Source organism: Scomber japonicus, chromosome 20 (assembly GCF_027409825.1).
Source record: "Scomber japonicus isolate fScoJap1 chromosome 20, fScoJap1.pri, whole genome shotgun sequence".
Classification (NCBI taxonomy): Eukaryota; Metazoa; Chordata; class Actinopteri; order Scombriformes; family Scombridae; genus Scomber; species Scomber japonicus.
In genome coordinates, this window is record NC_070597.1 from 2,220,324 (window position 1) to 2,239,133 (window position 18,810).

The following is an 18,810-nucleotide window of genomic DNA, read 5'->3' on the forward strand; positions in this document are numbered from 1 at the left end:
TCACTGACTGTGTGTCTCTGTTTACTTGCTATTTCCATTCATTCTAAACCTAAGTTGTCGTCTTGTGTGTTTATGCAAGAGTGAGTGTGTGTGTGTGTGTGTGTGTATGAGAGAGAGAGAGAGTGTGTGTGTGTGTGTGTGTGTGTGCGCGCGCGCGAGAGAGAGAAAGAGTGTGTGTGTGTGTGTGTGTGCGCAAGAGAGAGAGAGAGAGAGAGAGAGAGAGAGAGAGAGAGAGAGAGAGAGAGAGAGAGAGAGAGAGAATTATAATATATAATTATATATATAAATATAATATATTGTTGAATCATATCCTTTGATACTCAGTTCTTTAAGGTTTTTATATTTTTGGGCTGTTTCAGATAAACAAAGTTCACTTCATGTCGTCCTGTTTTGGCTGTTTGTTTTCACAGCTGGAAGTTTCCCATTCGAGTCAGTTATCTTTAAAAATAGGTAACTTTATTCAGGCCTTAAACAGAATCACCTCCTCTTCTTTTTCTCAATAGTTTCTCAATATTACTGAAAGATTTAAAGACAAACTAGATCAGAAGGAATATTTATGTTATAATTCTGCTTATAAATCCCAACCTGTGTCTGGTTCTGTTCATGTTCTGCAGTTTTTCACTAACAGCCATTCAATGTATTTACATTCTGTCATTAACTCTACAATGGTCAGAAACATTGTCCTCATTTATCTGGACATTGTGGACCAGAATACCAGATGATAAAATAAGGTGAAGAGTGTAACAATGTACATGAGCAGTGCCCATAACTGAGTAAGACTTAAAGAGTCAATTAAATGTAAGTAATCCCACACTCAATAACTCTGCATCATGCATGTGAATCATTCACTAGCCCTAACCCTAGAGTACCAGTGTCTCTCTTGTGTCCTGTTTATAAAATGTTGTAGTGTTTAGTACTTGTAGCTGTAGTATTAGTAATAAATGTTTAACTAAAGTGGACTTGTTGGTGTTTCCTTGTGCTTGCATCTGAGTCACTAAACCTTAAAAGACTTTACACCTTCTCAAATTTATCATGAACAAGTTACTCACAGCCGGAGGTTTATAAGGTCTGCTGAGTCACAAACAATCTCAATTGCATGTACAGTAATGATCTTTAACCTGGAACAAAAGTCAAATATTAATAGGCAGTATAAATGTTTATCAGTTGGATCATAAAGTATGATGTGTTGTTGCTTTTATTCCAACAAGGAAATAAAAAGTGCTGTTGTAGGCTAAAGATCAATCCCATCCCTGCATCTGGTAGGTTGCACACAGTGTGTTTTTAAATAAATATTCTAATGATAATAGTCCACAATTGTGTGACAATGCATTGATTTTAATCATATAATATCAAACCCTCCAACTAACGCTTCTATTATTGTATTTGACTGCTGCAGCTCTAATTATTTTATCAACTGGATACCATCATAAAACAACAATCTTACCATGTCAGCAAAATGGTGCAGAACAAGAAACACTGCAGCCAGTATTGTATTGAATACCTCAGCTATGGATACATTTTTGTTTTTTCTAATTTTTTGTTGTTGTTTTTCACGTTGCTTTTAGTAGAAGAGACGAGTCGACTGTCAGGATGAAACATGAAACAAAAAAAATTCAAGAGTCGATGCTGTGATGCAAAACTAAATAAATGTTTCTATATTCAGGTGACAGTGTTGAAGGTTTAAATTAGATGCGAAACCATCAGAAATAATGGAAACAAAGAAAACTGTTTTCTCTCTGCATTGTATTTATTATTATTTTATTTATTATTCATTATAAATTATTATTATAATGAAACTTATTAGATATTTGTGTTTATTCTCTTTTTGCTCCCACATGTCTACACTCATTATTAATCTGATTGTATGGTGGCTGTTTTGGGACATTTCTCACTCAATTTATCAGACTTTCAACTGTCTTAAGTGAACTTTTCCTTCATTTCCTTTCCTTTATTGAACTCCTGAGCTCTGTTAGTAAAACTGACCGGCTGCAGTCTGTGTTTTTGCCACTAGATGGCGCCACATCTCCATCCAGTCCCCTCCTCTCGCTCTCTGCATATCTCCTGTTTAACTTTCTGAGCGTCGTGTTGAAGCTTCTTTTCTCCTTATGAAGGTATTTATTATAACTTTACTCCGTTTGTGTTGTGACAGGTTTTACCGTTTGGCTCTTGAATGACTCTTTGTTCATCTTGCTAGTTTAGTTCCAGTAGAAACCGCAGAAATCCGTCGCTCTGGTGGTGAAAACACAGCATTAGAGAAGAAGAAGAGAGAAGTCCGTGAGCTGTTGTGTGTTTTTGACATACAGTAAGTCTTTAGTTTTTCTCTGCAGTGTTTATTTAGTTCCCGTGTAGAGAATAAAGCTCACGATGATGAGTAGGCGATGTTAGTTTATCCCTTTCTTCTTCTGTATGTGTATGTAAAGTCATGTCTATTTTCAATGCGGCGTATTACCGCCATCTGGTGGCCACAGTTACAAACTACACGGGTTTGTGAAATAATGCTCAGAAGTCATTCAGAGCTTGTGGGTCTTTGTACATCCATGAAGATATTTGTGAATGTGTAAATAATGATAGTGTCTGAATAAAATGTGTAAATATCAGAAGATTCAAAACTAAAAACTACATAACTAACACATATAAATTATAGGTACTATCTCTCTGTTTTCCTTCTTTTTAATTCTGCTTTGTCTTATTTATATCTACTAAATGTCAGTTTACAAATTACAAACTAAATATTCCTGACACTGTGGAAAACATTTTGAAACATTAAGTCGATCATTATATTTATAGATGATGTAAAATCCATTTGTCATCATCACAGAGAGGATTCCCCATTGAATAAGACGTCCCTCACCTGCGCAGACTCAGAACACAGCGCCCCCTGCTGCACGGCAGAGGTAATGTCTGCAGAGCTCCACAGGCAGAGGTGCGCTCGTTTTATGTCTCCACAGCGCTGTTTCACTTCAGAGGCAATATTACATTTCAAAAACAGCAAAAAACAAATCACTCAGTTTAAATGAAGGTGACACCAGAGACAGAGGAAGACGAGGGGCGTTAAAAAGGCTGTAAAGTAAATCTTAATTTCTTCATATTTTCAGGTAACTTGATCCAAGAAGAAGCACATTGTATCCAGCAAAGGAAGAAAATAAAGGCCTTATCTCATAATTATGACTAGTGTCTTATAATTAGTAGAAAACAAGAACATATAAACATGATTGACACTTTTCATTACTACAATATAATATCTTTCCTCATAATTTTTAATATAAGTCATTATATTATTATATTGCTTATTTAATATTTATCCAGTTGTATTTTTGGTGTCTTTATGTTTCAACAAAGCACATACACGTTTAGTAATCCAGCTAGGAGATTCATTTGTTAGTTTTAATCATAATCTGCTGTTTCTCTTAAGTGCATGAAGAGAAACAGCCAGAAGCACCACCCGCCCGGGCGGAGCCAGGCAGGCAAATTCAGCCTTCCTCCTGTGGCTGTTCCGGATTGCGGACTTCCTCCCTCTGTCAGCAGGTTCATCAGATCCATGTATTTATTATCAACCACTCCCCCCCTTCGTCTCTCCTTCCCGGCACGCTGCACCCGGATCAACCTGCCAGTCTTCCCCCGAGAAGTAGCTGCAGCAGGCGGGGGAGGAGGGTGATGGAGAGACGGTCCGCATCCAGCTGGGGAAGATTTAATGCAGCAGCGGCCAATAAACAGCTGATAATACTCCCATAACATCCCAGTAAGGTCTCTGAGGGCGTCTGCGGCCCCCGTGGTGAGTTCACGGAGGCCTTTTTTACGGTTTAATTCTTCCAAGATGAATGAATGAAATTAATTTGTATGTTTTATGTTGATTTTTTCCCCCTCCTGCAGTGGGTTTCTGTTATTTCCCAGTTAGATGGCGCATTTGTGCTTCTTAACGTGTGCAATCAGTGTTTCTACATATCCACAGATTCAGGATGTTATTACGGGCATTTTCACTGTTTTCAAACAATTAATCGATCAAAGAAACAATCTGCAGATTAAATATTAATGAGAATAATGAGTAGTTGCAGTTTAATTTATGGTCATTTTCTTCATCTCTTAAATATCAGTAATATCAAACTAAGTACATCAAGTGGCCTGTTGTGCTTTTGTACAGTTTCGATGGTACTTGCACTATGTTGTTTTTATATTTCTGCTCCATTATATTTAATTTATCTGACAGCTGGAACTACTGCAGTGATTACAGTACATTTATAAAATACAATGAACTGGTCTTTCTAGTCTGTTACTGTTTCCATAAAGTTTCTAATCTTTCTGTAGGATTCGTGGCATCACAGTATTTTAGTTTGGAGCCAATCGTTATCCACTCAGATTATTTATTTAGTTGGTTTGTTTTGCTTTTTTCATTAAAAGACTCCTGGAGCATGTGTAGTTCTACTTACATGCATAACTAAGGCATTTCTGAACCAGCTTAACTTGGACAATAAACATCTCCAGCATGTCTGTGGGACTCTGATATAAATGAAGGAAATAAAAATCAAGTTGAGGCATAAACTTAGTTTGGTTTGTCTGCCTGTGTAAGGACTTGATTTATTCTGCTATTTTAAACGCTGTGCTCCTCTGTGTGACCCCTGCAGGGTGGGGGCCCTCGCTGGCCTGCATGGCCTCAGTGGCTGCAGGTTTCTGGGGTTCAGCTGCTTGCTGCTCGCACTCCAAACTCTCCCGAGCCGGCAGTATGAAACTGGGCCGAGGTCGCTCACCGCTGTCCGTGTCGTCCGGGCGGAGGTGTTCGGGAGTGTCCGGCCTGGTGGGCGGAGTCGTGTCCCCGGGGCCCGTGGTGGCGGAGCCCGGCGGTGGGCCGGAGGCTGGAGGGGCCAGCAGGGAGCTTTTCGAGGCCTGTCGGAGCGGAGACCTGGAGCGAGTTCGTAAACTGGTGACGGCAGAGAACGTGAACAGCCGAGACACAGCGGGGAGGAAGTCCACGCCGCTGCACTTTGCTGCAGGTCAGAAACAGTCACATGAAGCTTCTACTGAATCCTGTTTGTAGGTCACACCAAGAAAGTGCTAAAAATCATTCTTTTGCTTTTGTGTTATTCTTCTTTTATACACTAGCACAACCTGTAACTATAGCAACCATAGGACAACCTGTATCTATAGCAACCATAGCACAACCTGTATCTATAGCAACCATAGCACAACCTGTATCTATAGCAACCATAGAACCAACTGTATCTATAGCAACCATAACACAACATGTATCTATAGCAACCATAGCACAACCTGTATCTATAGCAACCATAGAACAACCTGTATGTATAGCAACCATAGCATAACCTGTAACTATAGCAACCATAACACAATCTGTATCTATAGCACCATAACACAGCCTGTATCTTTAGCAACCATAACACAACCTGTATCTATAGCAACCATAGCACAACCTGTATCTATAGCAACATAACACAACCTGTATCTATAGCAACATAACACAACCTGTATCTATAGCAACCATAACACAACCTGTATCTATAGCAACCATAGAACAACCTGTATCTATAGCAACCATAGCACAACCTGTATCTATAGCAACCATAGCACAACCTGTATCTATAGCAACCATAGCACAACCTGTAACTATAGCAACCATAGCACAACCTGTATCTATAGCAACCATAACACAACCTGTAACTATAGCAACCATAGAACCAACTGTATCTATAGCAACCATTACACAACCTGTATCTATAGCACCCATAGCACAACCTGTATCTATAGCACCCATAGCACAACCTGTATCTATAGCAACCATTACACAACCTGTATCTATAGCAACCATAACAACCTGTATCTATAACAACCATAACACAACCTGTATCTATAACAACCATAACACAACCTGTATCTATAGCAACCATAGCACAACCTGTATCTATAGCAACCATAACACAATCTGTATCTATAGCAACCATAACACAATCTGTATCTATAGCAACCATAACACAATCTGATGGTCTGTCTGTGCATTACATACCTCCATAGTGCTAAACATTGACCTAAAAGCTAAATGGATTAAATAGATTTAGTTTTTGAGCAGATATCATGACACAAAGCTGAGCAGACCTACAAAAGGGTTAACTTTCATCTGCTCACTGTTTCATTATCTGTGAACATGAGATATCAGGATTTATGTCACTGTAATTCTCACAGAAGCTGAATGTATTGGAAGAACAACACCAAAGTCATGTTTCACAGAGTTATCTAAACACACAGTGAAATACAGGAAAGGTTGCCGTCAGCTCTTCTCCACCTTAATGGCTCCGCTGCTTCCTCCGCAGCGCTCCGCTTTACTGTAAACTTAGTGAATAATTTATTTGCATTGGAACCAAAACGAGACACAAAGAGGTCTGAGTGTTCAGGCAGTCTGAATAATAAGAGACTGTGTTTACTGTCTGTGTGGATCTTCAGGTTTCGGGCGTAAAGACGTGGTGGACTTCCTGGTCCAGAACGGAGCCAACGTCAACGCCAGAGACGACGGAGGGCTGATTTCCCTCCACAACGCCTGCTCCTTCGGCCACGCTGAGGTACTGCACCAAAAGTATTCTGTTCAAGTTACAGTTAGAGGTACTTGTACTTGACTGCAGTACAGTTAGAGGTACTTGTACTTGACTGCAGTACAGTTAGAGGTACTTGTACTTGACTGCAGTACAGTTAGAGGTACTTGTACTTGACTGCAGTACAGTTAGAGGTACTTGTACTTGACTGCAGTACAGTTAGAGGTACTTGTACTTGACTGCAGTACAGTTAGAGGTACTTGTACTTGACTGCAGTACAGTTAGAGGTACTTGTACTTGACTGCAGTACAGTTAGAGGTACTTGTACTTGACTGCAGTACAGTTAGAGGTACTTGTACTTGACTGCAGTACAGTTAGAGGTACTTGTACTTGACTGCAGTACAGTTAGAGGTACTTGTACTTGACTGCAGTACAGTTAGAGGTACTTGTACTTGACTGCAGTACAGTTAGAGGTACTTGTACTTTACTGTAGTACAGTTAGAGGTACTAGTACTTTCTACTCCACTACATTTATTTAACAGCTTTAGTTACTTTTCAGATGCAGATTTGACACAATGGAAAATATAACAAGCTTTTAAAATCCAACACATTGTTAAAGATGAAACCAGTCAGCAGTGTGTAGTCTGCTCACATTTCAGATGTCTATGAGTTGTTAACACCTCCACCAAATACTGATTCTTCCCTCTAAACTTCTCACATGTTTCTGTATTTGAGTGGACTTTCCCTTTAAATCTCAAACCCTTTCTTCTTGTGTCCTGGTGTGTTTTGTAGGTGGTGAGTTTGTTGCTGCGTCACGGGGCGGACGCAAACGCCAGAGACAACTGGAACTACACTCCACTTCACGAGGCAGCCATTAAGGGCAAGATAGACGTGTGTATAGGTACAAACACACTCACACTGCACAAACACCTACACACACTAATACAGACCAGAGATAATACGAATTTAATCCATTTAATTAATACAGTATGAGACATCTTACTGAAAACACTAAGCATTAAAGGTGACACTGCAGCATGCATGTTTTACATTTTTATGCACATTTGAATCAGAGTCACTTTGTCTCATTCATAACTACTACGGTGTTAACAGCATCTGGTTTTAACAGATAATCTCAAAGTCTGTGACAAAGTGGGTGAGAGCACACTATTTGTCCCCATTGTACCTTAACTTATTAATTTAATTATACTTGTTGTTTGTCGTTTGGACCATAAGTTAGTCAGTAATCAAACTTTGCAGATACTAACTATCCCGGGTTTGTTTGTGTTTTGCAGTATATTTGGTTAAGTTACATCTCAGCAGACTTTTAGTTAAAATAAAACACACTTGTATTAAGGTTAGTTAGAGTTTATTGGTTTAGTTTGAGGACATAAGTTTAGTATTATCTTTCTTTGTTACTCACCATACTTGACATGTGCTCAGGAAACAAAGGGAGGAGGTGGCCTATGTCTCCTGAATTTATAGACTGGTGACATCATTAGTGATGACATCATTAGTGATGTCACTAGGGTAGAACCATGTGGAGGGGTGGTCGGTGAATTGTTGTATTAATTAGTAAGACCGTCTGTGATTTGATTAAGCTAGGTTGCAGATGTAATGGAGGCAGGCTGTATAAAAGTGATGTCATGTGAATGTTGGTTAACTGTTAATCTCGTTGTTACTTACCTGCTTCAGGAGAGACTCAGGACTTACCTCAGGAGTGGTATAGTCCACTTTCATTCAGAGGGCAGGCTGATGGAGGGCTCTATATAAGCAGGAGCTGTGAAACTGCTCAGGGGTTTGAGATTGCTCTGGTAGAGTGTAGCTGTGTACATTTTAATTTTATTTTATTTTATTTCAATTATGCTTATGACTTAATTAAGATAAGATAATTGTTTATTTTTTTTGTTTTGTACAAATTTTTGGTTATATGTGAAACATAGTGGCACATTTTCTAATAATGAAAATACCTTTGGACAACTGATCAAGCCTTCTGTGTCTGCCTCCTACTAAAGATTAGACCACTTTGGTTGGCCTGTACCACAAAGTCTCTGCATAAAAACCTGTTTAAAACCCACCTGAGAATCTACAGGAGCTACATATCTGTTCAGTTTCTGCTCACTGACAGCAGAAATTGACTGAGCCATAATAGTCTGCTTGTCGGCTCAATGGGACTAAATCAGCAGCGTTTGTATTAATTAACTCATTGATTTTGTTTCTCCCAGGAACCAAAATCAACTTCAGTCCTGATCGATCGACTTAGATATCATTAATACGTTCAGAACACACAAACAGCAGGAGGTTTGTGTGGTGTTTAAACTGCTGACTGTGCAGATCATGCTTCATTAAACACCACAGAGGAGAACAGCACAGACTCTAATCAGGGTGGATTAATATGCTTGATAAATGAAAGCTTATCTGTCCAGTGCAGTGAGGCATGAAGAACAAAGAATGAAAACACTGATGCAGCCTGTGAGAAAACTTAAGGAGAGAGGGAAGGAGAAAGGAAAAGAGGAAGGAAGGAAAGAAGGAAGGAAGGAGGGAGGGAGAAAGGAAAAGAGAAAGGAAGGAAAAAAAGAAGGAAGAGAGGAAGGAAATGAAGGAGGGAGGAAGGAAGGGAGGAAAGGACAGAAGGAAGGACAGCGGAGGGAAGGAAGGTAGGAAGGAGGGAGGGAGGGAGAAAGGAAAAGAGGAAGGGAGGAAGCAAGGAAAGAAGAAAAGAGGAAGGAAGGAGGGAGGAAGGAACGAAGGAAGGAAGGAAAGAAGGAAGGAAGGAAAAAAAGAAGGAAGAGAGGAAGGAAATTAAGGAGGGAGGAAGGAAGGGAGGAAAGGACAGAAGGAAGGAAGGAAGGAAGGAAAGAAGGAAGGAACAGCCAAAACAGCCAGGGTCAATTTGACCCGGGAGGATGGCACGAGGGTTAAATATATATGTGTGTGTGTGTGTGTGTGTGTGTGTGTGTGTGTGTGTGCAGTGTTGTTGCAGCACGGAGCCGAGCCAATCATCAGGAACACAGACGGTCGGACCGCTCTGGATCTGGCTGAACCGTCGGCTAAAGCGGTTCTGACCGGTGAGCAGCTCTGAGATCAGAATCTACACGACTGGATTCAGATGTTTATCTTATCATCTGTTTTATTATTTCTCTTTAATCAGAGCTCTCACAAACCATTAATGGCTCAGCTTTTTTCTAACATAATCATTTTTCTGTGTGTTTAACAGGTGAATACAGAAAAGATGATCTTCTGGAGAGTGCGAGGTACTTCCATGTTTACCAGCTGAAGTCTGAATGATGTGTTTCTGTCAAACGATTATTTTTTTTAATCGAGATTAATCGCAGAATTTCCATAGTTAATCACGATTAATGGCGTTTTGAATTGCATGTTTAAAATCCTGTTATTTTCCATTTGAAGGCAGTTTTAAGCCCATAATGTAAAGCATTTCTTACCAGAGTGTCTTAATTGGGAATCAATCACGGCTCTGCTGCGACTCCCACACTCCAAAATGGTCCTTTGGTGGAGCTGAGGCTGGCTTGGCTGCACCTGGGTGTTTAGCGTGGAGGTGCTAACTCAAACTCCACGTACTCCGGTGGTAGTTAAACTCCGTTTGACACAGGTTGCATTTTACTTTTGACTTGTCAACTGAAGCGTCTGGAAGTGTTTTAAAGTTAAACAAGCCGTTCAAAAGTCCAGTAGCTCTCTTACTTTCCATCAGCGCGGTAGGTTTACTGCAGGAGGCCACTTCAAAGCATAGCGCTACAGCTAGAGGAGCCGTCTACGGGGGAGTAGAAGGGACAAAAAGGCTTGCAACATTAAAATGAGATTTTTTTTAAATTAACGCGTTATGGATTGCATTAATCTAATCGCGATTAACACGTTAACGCTGACAGCCCTAGTTCAAACATTCACTGCTTCCAGACGGCTCATTTAACAGAGATGATTATCAATAATTCATGAAATAATCTGCAGCTCTGGATGTTTTTACTCCAACAGGAGCGGGAACGAGGAGAAGCTGAAGGCTCTGCTCACACCGCTCAACGTCAACTGTCACGCCAGCGATGGACGCAAAGTAAGCAACTGTTTGTTTTTTTGTTTTTTTTCTTTATCGTAAATTAGGATACTAGTACCCTTAACCCTCCTGTTGTCCTCAAGTCAAGGAAGGAAAGGACGGAGGAAGGAAGGAAGGAAGGAAGGAAGGAAGGAAGGAAGGTGAGAAGGAGGGAGGGAGAGAGGGAGGGTGGAAAAAAGGAAGGAAAGATAGAGGCAAGTAGGAGGAAAGGAAGGAGGAAAGAAAGAAGGAAGGGAGGAGGGAGGGAAGGAAAGGAAAGAAGGAGGGAAGGAGGGTGGAAAAAAGGAAGAAAAAGAAGGAGGGAGGGAGGAAAGGAAAGAAGGAGGGAGGGAGGGATAGAGGAAAAGAGGAAGGGAGGATGGAAGGAAAGAAGGAAAGAAGGAAAGAAAGAAAGAAGGAAGGAACAGTCAAAACAGACGGGGTCAATTTGACCCGGGAGGACGACAGGAAGTGATCCTGATACCAGCTGAGTCCTTCATTAGATTCCCGTCATGTGACTCATCAGCTGTTGTTGTTTCAGTCGACGGCGCTGCATCTGGCTGCAGGATACAACCGAATCAAGACGGTCCAACTGCTGCTGCAGCGCGGCGCCGATGTGCACGCCAAAGACAAAGGGTGAGCCAGCGTTCAGGGTTTATAACAGGAAACAGGAAATACACAACAGGAAATACACGACAGGAAATACACGACAAGAAATACACAACAGGAAACACACAACAGGAAATACACAACAGGAAATAGACGACAGGAAGGAATTGGCCAGTTTTAGTTTGGTTTTATTTTGAAGGAATTGGCCAGTTTTAGTTTAGTTTTATTTTGAAGGAATTGACCAGTTTTAGTTTGGTTTTATTTTGAAGGAATTGACCACTTTAAGTTTAGTTTTTATTTTGAAGGAATTGACCAGTTTTAGTTTGGTTTTATTTTGAAGGAATTGACCAGTTTTAGTTTGGTTTTATTTTGAAGGACCAGTTTTATCTATGAGTATTAACTGTGATGTTGTCTGTGTTTCAGGGATCTGGTTCCTCTTCATAACGCCTGCTCATACGGACACTATGAAGTCACTGAGCTGCTGGTGAAGGTGAGTTAACTTCATGCAGAGAGACGAAAGTCAAACTGAAGCTTCCAGATTGTGCTCCAGAAATCAGAAAACTTTAAAAAAATATATACTAAAAAAAACTGAGATTAATGTGATTAGTGTTCATTTAAATCTGAGATGCATCCTGTAAAGCAGTGAAATGCAGAGAGAGGTTTGATCTGGATATTTGGTTATTACTCAGAATGGCCACCAGGGGGCAGCACACAGAGTCTCTTTCTTTACACTAACATTTCGTGTGTGTGTGTGTGTGTGTGTGTGTGTGTGTGTGTGTGTGTGTGTGTGTGTGTGTGTGTGTGTGTGTGTGTGTGTGTGTGTGTGTGTGTGTGTGTGCAGCATGGAGCCTGTGTTAATGCCATGGACCTTTGGCAGTTCACTCCTCTTCATGAAGCCGCCTCCAAGAATCGAGCTGAGGTATAAAAAGCTGTTAAAGGGACTTAAAGTATAATTTAAAGTATAATCATGTTTACTTCAGTGAAGTTTAAAGTGTTTATAATCAGGATGTGTGATCATAAAAGTGGGAACACACAAATATCATAAAAATGTGTGTGTATTTATCTGTGTGTTTGTGTGTTTTGTGTCTTTTTATTTGTGTGTTTGTGTGTTTTTATGATGTGTTGTGTGTTAGTTTTGGTTTATTCTGGAATTAAACATCATATTCATATGTTTCAAAATGTTTACTTTTAATAATGTACATATTCTGTGTGTGTGTGTGTGTGTGTGTGTGTGTGCAGGTGTGCTCCCTCCTGCTGAGTTACGGAGCCGACCCAAACTTCCTGAACTGTCACAATAAAAGCTCCATCGATCTCGCTCCGACCGCTCAGCTGAAAGAACGACTCGCCTGTATGTCCTCATTTTACTTCATTTTACTTCTTTATTCTTTCCACCTGTTAGTGTTGTATTTGTGAGTCTCTGACCTTTGACCTTTGACCCCTGTCAGATGAGTTCAGAGGTCACAGTCTGCTGCAGGCGTCCAGAGAAGCCGACGTGCTGCGAGTGAAGAAACATCTGAGTCTGGAGACAGTCGGCTTCAAACACCGTCAGACCAAAGAGACGGCGCTGGTAAGGTTAACCTGCACTCACCCAGGGGCTCATGGGAAATGGAGTCTGCAGTCACCCAGGGGCTGATGGGAAATGGAGTCTGCAGTCACCCAGGGGCTGATGGGAAATGGAGTCTGCAGTCACCAAGGGGCTGATGGGAAATGGAGTCTGCAGTCACCCAGGGGCTGATGGGAAATGGAGTCTGCAGTCACCCAGGGGCTGATGGGAAATGGAGTTTTTATTAAAGGGCTGATGAGTTGTGTTTTTAGTCATGTGAGGACGGAAAGAGAGTTAATGAGGTTTACTGCTTAGCTGTGAAAAAATGTTTCTATAAAGAGTGTGTGTGTGTGTGTGTGTGTGTCTCTGTGTGTGTGTGCGTGTGTGTTTGTGTGTGTGTGTGTGTGTCTCTGTGTGTGTGTGTGTGTCTGTGTGTGTGTGTGTGTGTGTGTGTGTGTGTGTGTGTATTGTGCAGCATTGTGCGGCGGCCTCTCCGTACTCAAAGAGGAAGCAGGTGTGTGAGCTGCTGCTGAGGAAAGGAGCCAACGTCAACGAGAAGACTAAAGAGTGAGAAGATTTCAAGTTTAAGAATAACAGAAATTATTTTATGTTTATATCTGACCCTGCTGTGATGTCACTGTGAGGTCACTGTGAGGTCACTGTGTTTCTGACCCTGCTGTGATGTCACTGTGTTTCTGACCCTGCTGTGATGTCACTGTGAGGTCACTGTGATGTCACTGTGAGGTCACTGTGAGGTCACTGTGTTTCTGACCCTGCTGTCATGTCACTGTGTTTCTGACCCTGCTGTGATGTCACTGTGATGTCACTATGAGGTCACTGTGAGGTCACTGTGATATCACTGTGTTTCTGACCCTGCTGTGATGTCACTGTGATGTCACTGTGAGGTCACTGTGTTTCTGACCCTGCTGTGATGTCACTGTGATGTCACTGTGATGTCACTGTGTTTCTGACCCTGCTGTGATGTCACTGTGATGTCACTGTGTTTCTGACTCCTGCTGTGATGTCACTGTCCCCTCAGCCTGCAAACTCCTCTCCACGTGGCGTCAGAGAAGGCTCATGGTGATGTCATCGAGGTGCTGGTCAAACATGAGGCCAAGGTCAGATGTAGTTAAAGTGTTATGAGTAACTAAAGCTGTATAGATGTAGTGGAGTAGAAAGTACAGTATGAGATTTAGAGTGAAAGTAAACAATGCACAGACTGATCTGACTTCCTGTTGTGTCTGATCTGACTTCCTGTTGTGTCTGATCTGACTTCCTGTTGTGTCTGATCTGACTTCCTGTGGTGTTGCAGGTGAACGCCGTGGACCAGCTGGGTCAGACGGCGCTGCACCGAGCCGCTCGCCGTGGTCACCTGCAGACGTGCAGACAGCTGCTGAGCGCCGGCTGTGACCCGCTGCTCACATCGCTGCAGGGACTCTCTGCCTCACAGCTGGGAAACAACAACCTGCAGGACATACTGACAGGTCTGTGGAGGCCAGGAACAGTCCGCTTTAAACCCTCACAGTTATTATTTTACACGAAACAGCCAAAAGTTAATAGACACGCCTGTTTCTGCCCCGTTAGTTCTTTTTTTTTTAAGAAAATAGGTCCAAAATACTTCCTGGTTTTGGCTTCTCTGATGTGATGTCAAATTGACCCCGTCACTTTTGACTGTTCCTTCTTTCCTTCCTTCTTCCCCTCCTCCCCTCTTTCTTTGCTCCCTCCTCCTTCCATCCTTCCTTCCTTTCTTCCTCCCTCCCTCCCTCCTTCCTTCCTTTCTTCCTCCCTCCCTCCCTCCTTCCTTCCTTCCTTCCTTCCTTCCTTCCTTCCTTCCTCCCTCCTTTTTATCCTTCCTACCTACTAGATAAAAAATAAATAAATCAATAAATCCTCAGATCAACTCTTTATTCCAGTCGTCTACTTCCAGATCATTTCTCTGAAGGAAATCACAGAAGACCTTTCATATTTTCCAAAACTTATCAATCTTGTTCTTCGAGGTATAGCTCATAAAATAAAAAGACTTTCCTGACAGCCACTGATGTGATGATGTCATGCTTTCCTGACAGCCACTGATGTGATGATGTCATGCTTTCCTGACAGCCACTGATGTGATGATGTCATGCTTTCCTGACAGCCACTGATGTGATGATGTCATGCTTTCCTGACAGCCACTGATGTGATGATGTCATGCTTTCCTGACAGCCACTGATGTGATGATGTCATGCTTTTCTTTGACCGTCTCTTGGTGGCGTCTCTCAGCAGAAGCCGTCCTGGTCGGGAACTCTGAGGTCGACCGTCAGCTGCTGGAAGCGTCAAAATCAGGAGATCTGGAAACGGTCAAGGTAGATTTATTCCTCCTCTTTTCCTCCACACCTCCTCCCCTTCTATCTCATTTCCTCTCTTCATCTCTCCTTCATTTCCTTCCTTCTCCTCACTTTCACCTCCTCCACCCTCTCTTCTCTCTCTTCCTCCTCTATTTCTGCTCCTCTTTTCTTTGTCTTCATCCTCTTCACCTCCTCCTCATGTCATCTTCATCATACCATTCTCCTTATTACCTCCTCTTCCTCCTCCTCCTTTCTTCTTCTCCTTGTCTCCCTCTTCTCCTCCTCCTCTTCCTCCTCCTCCTTTCTTCTTCTCCTTGTCTCCCTCTTCTCCTCCTCTTCCTCTCTTCCTCCTCATATCCTTTAAATTATATTTTCCTCTGCACCTCCTCCCCAATTTAACTAACTAATTTCCGCTCTCCTTCTCCTCCATCTTCTTTCTCCTCCTCTTCCTCCTCTTCTTAATCCTTGTCCTCTTTATCATCTCCTCCTTCCTTCTTTCTTCTTCTCCTTGTCTCCCTCTTCTCCTCTCTTCTCTAACTAATTTCCTCTCCTCCTCCTCCTCCCCCCGCTTTTCCTCCTCCTCTCCCTCCTCTCCCTCCTCCTCCTCCTCTCCGTCTTCCTCCGCCTCCTCCTCTCCTCCTAAGGCTGATAAAGTTCCTTTGTTTATTTTATTCTCTTCGTCTCTCCTCTCCCGTCTGTAGAAACTGTGCACGGCGCAGAACGTGAACTGCAGAGACGTGGAGGGTCGACAGTCCACGCCGCTGCATTTTGCCGCCGGTTACAACCGTCTGGCTGTAGTTCACTTCCTGCTGCAGCACGGCGCCGACGTACACGCCAAGGATAAAGGGTGAGTAGTGTAGTGATGCAGTATTACAGTAAAAGTACTGCAGTATTATAGTGATGTAGTATGCAGTATTACAGTAAAAGTACTGCAGTATTATAGTGATGTAGTATGCAGTATTACAGTAAAAGTACTGCAGTATCATGAGTGATGTAGTATGCAGTATTACAGTAAAAGTACTGCAGTATTATGAGTGATGTAGTATGCAGTATTACAGTAAAAGTACTGCAGTATTATAGTGATGTAGTATGCAGTATTACAGTAAAAGTACTGCAGTATTATAGTGATGTAGTATGCAGTATTACAGTAAAAGTACTGCAGTATCATGAGTGATGTAGTATGTAGTATTACAGTAAAAGTACTGCAGTATTATGAGTGATGTAGTATGCAGTATTACAGTAAAAGTACTGCAGTATTATAGTGATGTAGTATGCAGTATTACAGTAAAAGTACTGCAGTATTATAGTGATGTAGTATGCAGTATTACAGTAAAAGTACTGCAGTATTATGAGTGATGTAGTATGCAGTATTACAGTAAAAGTACTGCAGTATTATGAGTGATGTAGTATGCAGTATTACAGTAAAAGTACTGCAGTATTATAGTGATGTAGTATGCAGTATTACAGTAAAAGTACTGCAGTATTATGAGTGATGTAGTATGCAGTATTACAGTAAAAGTACTGCAGTATTATAGTGATGTAGTATGCAGTATTACAGTAAAAGTACAAGTACTGCAGTATTATAGTGATGTAGTATGCAGTATTATAGTAAAAGTACTGCAGTATTATAGTGATGTAGTATGCAGTATTACAGTAAAAGTACAGCAGTATTATAGTGATGTAGTATGCAGTATTACAGTAAAAGTACAAGTACTGCAGTATTATAGTGATGTAGTATGCAGTATTATAGTAAAAGTACTGCAGTATTATAGTGATGTAGTATGCAGTATTACAGTAAAAGTACTGCAGTATTATAGTGATGTAGTATGCAGTATTACAGTAAAAGTACTGCAGTATTATAGTGATGTAGTATGCAGTATTACAGTAAAAGTACTGCAGTATTATAGTGATGTAGTATGCAGTATTACAGTAAAAGTACTGCAGTATTATAGTGATGTAGTATGCAGTATTACAGTAAAAGTACTGCAGTATTATAGTGATGTAGTATGCAGTATTACAGTAAAGGTACTGCAGTATTATGAGTGATGTAGTATGCAGTATTACAGTAAAAGTACTGCAGTATTATGAGTGATGTAGTATGCAGTATTACAGTAAAAGTACTGCAGTATTATGAGTGATGTAGTATGCAGTATTACAGTAAAAGTACTGCAGTATTATAGTGATGTAGTATGCAGTATTACAGTAAAAGTACTGCAGTATTATAGTGATGTAGTATGCAGTATTACAGTAAAAGTACTGCAGTATTATAGTGATGTAGTATGCAGTATTACAGTAAAAGTACTGCAGTATTATAGTGATGTAGTATGTAGTATTACAGTAAAAGTACTGCAGTATTATAGTGATGTAGTATGCAGTATTACAGTAAAAGTACTGCAGTATTATAGTGATGTAGTATGCAGTATTACAGTAAAAGTACTGCAGTATTATAGTGATGTAGTATGCAGTATTACAGTAAAAGTACTGCAGTACTATAGTGATGTAGTATGCAGTATTACAGTAAAAGTACTGTCTCTCTCTCAGAGGTCTGGTTCCTCTACATAACGCCTGCTCTTACGGTCACTATGACGTCACAGAGTTGTTGGTTCTTCACGGCGCCGTCGTCAACGTGGCCGATCTCTGGAAGTTCACTCCGCTGCACGAAGCTGCTGCTAAGAGCAAATATGACATCTGTAAACTACTGCTGCAGGTTAACACACACACACACACACACACACACACACACACACACTCACACACACTCACACACACACACACACACACACACACACACACTCACACACACACACACAGATTCATCCCTCTCTCTTCTCTCCTCCTCCACACTTTTCTCTCTCAGCTCCTCTTCTCCTCTCACTCTTATTTCTCCTCTCTTCCTTCTCCTCCTCTTCATCATGCATTTCTCCTTATTTCCTCTTCTTTCTCTTCCTCCTCTACTTCTTCCATCCTCTTTATCCACCTCCTCCTCCCTCCTCTTCTTAATCCTTGTCCTTATTTCTGTCTTCTTCTTCTTCTCCTCTTCCTCTTTTCTTCTCCATGTCTCTTCCTTTCTTTCCTCCTCATGTCCTTCAAATCATCTTTTCATCCACTCATCCTCCCCTCTAACTCATTTCATCTTCCTCTCCTCCTCCACATGTTCTCTTCATCATCAACTCCTTCTTTCTCTTCCTCCTCTACTTTCTCCATCTTCTTTCTGCTCCTCTTTTCCTTGTCTCCCTCTTCTCCACTTCCTCCTTCCTCCCTCTCCTCCTCCTTTCTTCTCCTCCTGTGAAAGCCTTTAAACCTCTCAGTAACGTGTTGTCATGGTTTCGTGTTTCCAGCATGGAGCCGATCCGACCCGGAAGAACCGGGACGGTAACTGTCCTCTGGATCTGGTGAAGGACTCGGACACGGACATCCAGGACCTGCTGCGAGGCGACGCCGCCCTGCTGGACGCCGCTAAGAAGGGCTGCCTGGCCCGCGTCAAGAAACTCTGCACCCACGACAACGTCAACTGCAGAGACACCCAAGGGAGACACTCCTCACCCCTGCACCTGGCTGGTACCTCACGCTGCTTCTACACATTATACACATTTATTACAACATGTTGAGTTTCAGTAATGAGTGTAGTGTGTGTGTGTGTGTGTGTGTGTGAGTGTGGGGGTGTGTGTGCGCATGTGTGTGTGCATGTGTGTTTATGTCTCTGTGTGTGTGCATGTGTGTGTGCATGTGTGTTTATGTCTGTGTGTGTGTTTGTGTGTG

The 18,810-nt window shown here is 41.6% G+C and overlaps 1 pseudogene; it reads left to right on the plus strand.

The window, feature by feature from the left end:
* Nucleotides 1–4,642: 4,642 nt before the first annotated feature.
* Nucleotides 4,643–18,810, plus strand: part of LOC128381825 (poly [ADP-ribose] polymerase tankyrase-2-like) — a 24,284-nt pseudogene continuing 10,116 nt past the window's right edge.